Genomic DNA, 7,772 nt, shown 5'->3' with positions numbered 1-7,772 from the left:
TATTAAGGCTCAATGCTTTCAATTAGAGATGAGCGAACACTAAAATGCTCGGGTACTCGTTATTCGAGACGAACTTTTCCCGATGCTCGAGTGCTCGTCTCGAATAACGAACCCCATTGAAGTCAATGGGAGACTCGAGCATTTTTCAAGGGGACCAAGGCTCTGCACAGGGAAGCTTGGCCAAACACCTGGGAACCTCAGAAAAGGATGGAAACACCACGGAAATGGACAGGAAACAGCAGGGGCAGCATGCATGGATGCCTCTGAGGCTGCTTAAACGCACCATTATGCCAAAATTATGGGCAACAGCATGGCCATGACAGAGTGACAGAATGAAGCTAGATAGTATCTAAAACATGCAATAATTGACCCTGACACTATAGGGGACGGCATGCAGAGGCAGCGGCAGCAGGCTAGAGAGTGTCATGGCGACATACCCTAAATGGACTCAGGCTTCAAACCAATGGGTGGCAGAGAGGAACCAAAGGAGGTGAGCAAGAAGTGCTCAAATAATATCGGTACATGATAAAAGTTTGCCAGTATATTTTGTGGATTACACAGCAGGGTGGCGACAAAGTTAACATGGAAGCCATGAAAACAACCCAAAATTCTGCCTGACACAGCTCGTTTGATAAGGGGACCATGTATGGAGGCAGTGAACTAGTAGTAGATTAAAGGTGCTGCAGTTAAAACTATGTTAGTTGGATCTTGGCATGGAGCTGGCGCTCCGCTGCCAGACGAGCTTTCGCCAATCCAAGCCCCTGTCTCTAGGCTACTCCCCAAACAGCACTTTTGTATAAGATCAAGTGTAGTAGCGTTCTTATAAGTTTAGGATATGCCGGGTGAGGGGAATGTAAACAGATGTGCAAGAAGCGCATGATGCGCATGGAGCTGGCGCTCCGCTGCCAGGCGAGCTTTCGCAAATCCAAGCCCCTGTCTCTAGGCTACTCCCCAAACAGCACTTTTGTATAAGATCAAGTGTAGTAGCGTTCTTATAAGTTTAGGATATGGCGGGTGAGGGGAATGTAAACAGATGCGCAAGAAGCGCTGAAATAATATCCCTAAATGGTAAAAGTTTTCCAGTATATTTTGTGGATTACACAGCAGGGTGGCGACAAAGTTAACAACTTTGATGTGGAATGCCCTGTAATAGCTCTTGGGCGGTGTGCCTTTTATCGCCTAGGCTCAGCAGTTTCAGCACCGCCTGCTGTCGCTTAGCGACGGCACTGCTGCTGTGCCTAGAGCTACCGACTGATGGCGCCATGCCCACGGATGGTAATTCGGAGGAGGAGGAGGTGGAGGAGGGGTGGGAGGAGGTATAGTAGGCCTTTGAGACCTGGACCGAGGTAGGCCCCGCAATTCTCTGCGTCGGCAGTATATGACCAGCCCCAGGGTCAGACTCGGTCCCAGCCTGCACCAAGTTAAGTGTAGTAGCGTTCTTATAAGTTTGGGATATGGCGGGTTAGGGGAATGTAAACAGATGCGCAAGAAGCGCATGATGCGCATGGAGCTGGCGTTCCGCTGCCAGGCGAGCTTTCGCCAATCCAAGCCCCTGTCTCTAGGCTACTCCCCAAACAGCACTTCTAAGAACCTTTTGTATAAGATCAAGTGTAGTAGCGTTCTTATAAGTTTAGGATATGGCGGGTGAGGGGAATGTAAACAGATGCGCAAGAAGCGCTGAAATAATATCCCTAAATGGTAAAAGTTTGCCAGTATATTTTGTGGATAACACAGCAGGGTGGCGACAAAGTTAACAACTTTGATGTGGAATCCATGAAAACAACCCAAATTTCTGCCTGACACACCTCGTTTGATAAAGGGACGATGTATGGAGGCAGCTATATGGACGACTTTTGGAGGTAGCAATGGAGACAACGTGTGGAGGCTGCTATGGAGACAATTTAATTTGGATAGTGCCTGTATGTGGCAGTCCCAAACATTTTTCAAACCAGAGGAGCAGGTAGGTGGCCCTCCAGTAAAATGGAATAGATTGAGTGCCTGTATGTGGCAGTCCCAAAAATTCTTCAAACCAGAGGAGCAGGTAGGTGGCCCTCCAGTAAAATGGAATAGATTGAGTGCCTGTATGTGGCAGTCCCAAAAATTGTTCAAACCAGAGGAGCAGGTAGGTGGCCCTCCAGTAAAATGGAATAGATTGAGTGCCTGTATGTGGCAGTCCCAAAAATTCTTCAAACCAGAGGAGCAGGTAGGTGGCCCTCCAGTAAAATGGAATAGATTGAGTGCCTGTATGTGGCAGTCCCAAAAATTGTTCAAACCAGAGGACCGGGTAGGTGGCCCTCCAGAAAAATGGAATAGATTGAGTGCCTGTATGTGGCACTCACAAAAATTGTTTCAAACAGAGGACCGGGTAGGTGGCCCTCCAGAAAAATTAAATGCATGAAGTATAGCAAGAGCCAGTGGGCCCTGTCAAAAAATAGCCATTTTCCTCTGCTTTACTGTACAAAGAGGAGGAGAAGGAGGAAAATGAGGAGGAGGAGGAGGAGTGGATCAATTATTCAGGTTGAGCTTCCTTCACCTGGTGGAGATTGGAAATTCTGAGAAATCCAGCCTTTATTCATTTTAATAAGCGTCAGCCTGTCAGCGCTGTCAGTCGACAGGCGTGTACGCTTATCGGTGATGATGCCACCAGCTGCACTGAAAACCCGCTCGGACAAGACGCTAGCGGCAGGGCAGGCAAGAACCTCCAAGGCGTACAGCGCCAGTTCGTGCCACATGTCCAGCTTTGAAACCCAGTAGTTGTAGGGAGCTGTGTGATCATTTAGGACGATGGTATGGTCAGCTACGTACTCCCTCACCATCTTTCTGTAAAGATCAGCCCTACTCTGCCGAGACTGGGGACAGGTGACAGTGTCTTGCTGGGGTGACATAAAGCTGGCAAAAGCCTTGTAAAGCGTACCCTTGCCAGTGCTGGACAAGCTGCCTGCTCGCCTACTCTCCCTCGCTACTTGTCCCGCAGAACTACGCACTCTGCCGCTAGCGCTGTCAGAAGGGAAATACTGTTTCAGCTTGTGCACCAGGGCCTGCTGGTATTCATGCATTCTCACACTCCTTTCCTCTGCAGGGATGAGAGTGGCAAGATTTTGCTTGTACCGTGGGTCCAGGAGAGTGAACACCCAGTAATCGGTGCTGGAATAAATTCTTTGAACGCGAGGGTCACGGGATAGGCAGCCTAGCATGAAATCTGCCATATGCGCCAGAGTACCAACGCGTAAGAATTCACTCCCCTCACTGGCCTGACTGTCCATTTCCTCCTCCTCCAACTCCTCCAACTCCTCTTCTTCTGCCCATACACGCTGAACAGTGAAGGACTCAACAATGGTCCCCTCTTGTGTCTCGCCAACATTCTCCTCCTCTTCCTCCTCATCCTCCTCCACCTCCACCTCCTCCGATATGCGCTGAGAAACAGACCTCAGGGTGCTTTGGCTATCAACAAGGGAATATTCTTCCCCCGTCTCTTGTGACGAGCGCAAAGCTTCCGACTTCATGCTGACCAGAGAGTTTTTCAACAGGCCAAGCAGCGGGATGGTGAGGCTGATGATGGCGGCATCGCCACTGACCATCTGTGTTGACTCCTCAAAGTTACTCAGCACCTGACAGATATCAGACATCCACGTCCACTCCTCATTGTAGACTTGAGGAAGCTGACTGACCTGACTACCAGTTCTGGTGGAAGTTGACATCTGGCAGTCTACAATCGCTCTGCGCTGCTGGTAAACTCTGGATAACATGGTCAGTGTTGAATTCCACCTCGTGGGCACGTCGCACAACAGTCGGTGAGCGGGCAGTTGGAGGCGGCGCTGCGCTGCCCTGAGAGTGGCAGCATCTGGGCTGGACTTCCTGAAATGCGCACAGATGCGGCGCACCTTCGTGAGCAAATCAGACAGATTGGGGTATGTCTTGAGGAAACGCTGCACTATCAGATTTAACACATGGGCCAGGCATGGCACATGTGTCAGTCTGCCGAGTTGCAGAGCCGCCACCAGGTTACGGCCGTTGTCACACACAACCATTCCCGGCTTGAGGTTCAGCGGTGCCAGCCACAGATCAGTCTGCGCCGTGATGCCCTGTAATAGCTCTTGGGCGGTGTGCCTTTTGTCGCCTAGGCTCAGCAGTTTGAGCACCGCCTGCTGTCGCTTAGCGACGGCACTGCTGCTGTGCCTAGAGCTACCGACTGATGGCGCCGTGCCCACGGATGGTAGTTCGGAGGAGGAGGTGGAGGAGGGGTGGGAGGAGGAGGAGGCATAGTAGGCCTGAAACACCTGGACCGAGGTAGGCCCCGCAATCCTCGGCGTCGGCAGTATATGAGCAGCCCCAGGGTCAGTCTCGGTCCCAGCCTCCACCAAGTTAACCCAATGTGCCGTCAGCGATATATAGTGGCCCTGCCCGGCAGCACTCGTCCACGTGTCCGTGGTCAGGTGGACCTTGTCAGAAACGGCGTTGGTCAGGGCACGGATGATGTTGTCTGACACGTGCTGGTGCAGGGCTGGGACGGCACATCGGGAAAAGTAGTGGCGGCTGGGGACCGAATACCGAGGGGCGGCCGCCGCCATGAGGTTGCGAAAGGCCTCGGTCTCTACTAGCCTATAGGGCAGCATCTCCAGGCTAAGCAATCTGGAGATGTGCACATTAAGGGCTTGGGCGTGCGGGTGGGTTGCACTATATTTGCGTTTCCGCTCCAGCGTCTGGGGTATGGAGAGCTGAACGCTGGTGGATGCTGTGGAGGATCGTGGAGGCGACGATGGGGTTTTTGGGCCAGGGTCCTGGGCAGGGGGCTGACTAGCAGCTGACACAGGGGAAGGAGCAGTGGTGTGCACGGCCGGAGGTGAACGGGCTTGTTGCCACTGAGTGGGGTGCTTAGCATTCATATGCCTGCGCATACTGGTGGTAGTTAAGCTAGTAGTGGTGGAACCCCTGCTGAGCCTGGTTTGGCAAATGTTGCACACCACAGTCCGTCGGTCATCCGGTGTTTCCTTAAAGAACCTCCACACTTCTGAAGATCTAGCCCTCGCCGCAAGAGCCCTCACCACGGGAGCTTCACTAGTTGACAGTGGCGCTGATGCACCAGCTCTGGCCCTGCCTCTCCGTCTGGCCCCACCACTGCCTCTTCCAACCTGTTCAGGTCGAGGACTCTCCTCCGTCTCAGAAGCACTGTGTTCACCCGGCCTCTCAACCCAGCTTGGGTCTGTCACCTCATCATCCTCCGATCCCTCAGTCTGCTCCCCCCTCGGACTTCCTGCCCTGACAACAACTTCCCCACTGTCTGACAACCGTGTCTCCTCATCGTCGGACACCTCTTTACACACTTCCACTACGTCAAGAAGGTCATCATCACCCACAGACTGTGACTGGTGGAAAACCTGGGCATCGGAAAATTGCTCAGCAGCAACCGGACAAGTGGTTTGTGACTGTGGGAAGGGTCCAGAAAACAGTTCCTCAGAGTATGCCGGTTCAAATGGCAAATTTTCCTGGGAGGGGGCAGACTGGGGGGGAGGAGGCTGAGGTGCAGGAGCTGGAGGAGTGGGGATTTCGGTGACATGGGTGGACTGCGTGGAAGACTGACTGGTGGTGGACAAATTGCTCGAAGCATTGTCAGCAATCCACGACATCACCTGTTCGCACTGTTCTGGCCTCAACAGTGCTCTACCACGAGTCCCAGTAACTTCAGACATGAACCTAGGGAGTGTAGCTCTGCGGCGTTCCCCTGCTCCCTCATCAGCAGGTGGTGTCTCACCCCGCCCAGGACCACGGCCTCTGACCCCTGCAGTAGTTGGACGCCCACGTCCCCGCCCTCGTCCTCTACCCCTAGCCCTGGGGTTAAACATTTTTAAAATGAGAGTTATAACTTTTTTTTTTTTTTTTTACTTTTTTTTGTTTTTTTTTGTGTTTTTTTGTGTTTTTTGTTTTTTTTTGTGTTTTTTGTTTTTTTTTGAGTTTTTAGAACCAAACAATCCTATCCTATTGCTATGGCTATTTTCTAGCCAAGTATCAAAGGAAGCACACTACTATGCCAGATGAGATGACACTGAGTTAGTGCCTAATAGAAATCCAACCCCTACTGAATTTTCCCACTTCAGCCTTTGCTATGGATATGTGCGCCACTAAGCGCAGAACACAGCGGTCGCAAGTCTCACTACAAATTGCTCAGAATTGGCAAGTACATGCACTGCAGAAACTACAGCCACCAGCAGATCAACCAGAAATCAAATATATAGAACGCTACTGTAGGCTTCAAGAAGCTATTTGTATTCTCCTATGGCTATTTTCTAGCCAAGTATCAAAGGAAGCACACTACTATGCCAGATGAGATGACACTGAGTTAGTGCCTAATAGAAATCCAACCCCTACTGAATTTTCCCACTTCAGCCTTTGCTATGGATATGTGCGCCACTAAGCGCAGAACACAGCGGTCGCAAGTCTCACTACAAATTGCTCAGAATTGGCAAGTACATGCACTGCAGAAACTAAAGCCACCAGCAGATCAACCAGAAATCAAATATATAGAACGCTACTGTAGGCTTCAAGAAGCTGTTTGTATTCTCCTATGGCTATTTTCTAGCCAAGTATCAAAGGAAGCACACTACTATGCCAGATGAGATGACACTGAGTTAGTGCCTAATAGAAATCCAACCCCTACTGAATTTTCCCACTTCAGCCTTTGCTATGGATATGTGCGCCACTAAGCGCAGAACACAGCGGTCGCAAGTCTCACTACAAATTGCTCAGAATTGGCAAGTACATGCACTGCAGAAACTACAGCCACCAGCAGATCAACCAGAAATCAAATATATAGAACGCTACTGTAGGCTTCAAGAAGCTGTTTGTATTCTCCTATGGCTATTTTCTAGCCAAGTATCAAAGGAAGCACACTACTATGCCAGATGAGATGACACTGAGTTATTGCCTAATAGAAATCCAACCCCTACTGAATTTTCCCACTTCGGTCTTTGCTATGGATATGTGTGCCACTAAGAGCTAAACACAACGGTAGCAAGTCCCCCTGCTAATTCCTCACAAAATGGTAAAAGATGCAAATTAAAATAAAAAAAGTAGAACGTTATTGTAGCCCTAAGAAGGGCTGTTGGGTTCTTTGAGAATCACTCCTGCCTAACAGTAAGCTAATAGAACACCCTAACGCTTTCCCTGACCAGCAGCAGCTCTCTCCCTAGCGGCATCCAGAGACAGAATGATCCGAGCAGCGCGGCCAGCGGCTAGTCTATCCCAGGGTCACCTGATCTGGCCAGCCAACCACTGCTATCGACGTGTAAGGGTACCACGTCATGCTGGGTGGAGTGCAGAGTCTCCTGGCTTGTGATTGGCTCTGTTTCTGGCCGCCAAAAAGCAAAACGGCGGGAGCTGCCATTTTCTCGAGCGGGCGAAGTATTCGTCCGAGTAACGAGCAGTTTCGAGTACGCTAATGCTCGACCGAGCATCAAGCTCGGACGAGCATGTTCGCTCATCTCTACTTTCAATGCTTCTTGTTCTTGTTTAGATATATTGTTGCCCCTGTTTTGATCGATTTGTAGTTCTTTGATGTCTTGTAGGACTGTATGAAAAAATATATTTATAGCCGGGCACAATCCCAATGAAGGGGTGGATTGGGAGGGCAAACGGGATGGGAAATTATTACCTTCTTGTTGTGATGGTGTTTCTTCATTTTCTTTAAGTAGGTCCAGCAGGTCCATGAAAACTTGTCTCTCCGTCTCCGTAAGGCCATCTGCCAAGGTTGGCTGCTGATAGAGGATTTTAAAGGTAAG

Source organism: Engystomops pustulosus, chromosome 2 (genome assembly GCF_040894005.1).
Source record: "Engystomops pustulosus chromosome 2, aEngPut4.maternal, whole genome shotgun sequence".
Lineage (NCBI taxonomy): Eukaryota > Metazoa > Chordata > Amphibia > Anura > Leptodactylidae > Engystomops > Engystomops pustulosus.
This window is presented reverse-complemented; position numbering follows the sequence as displayed.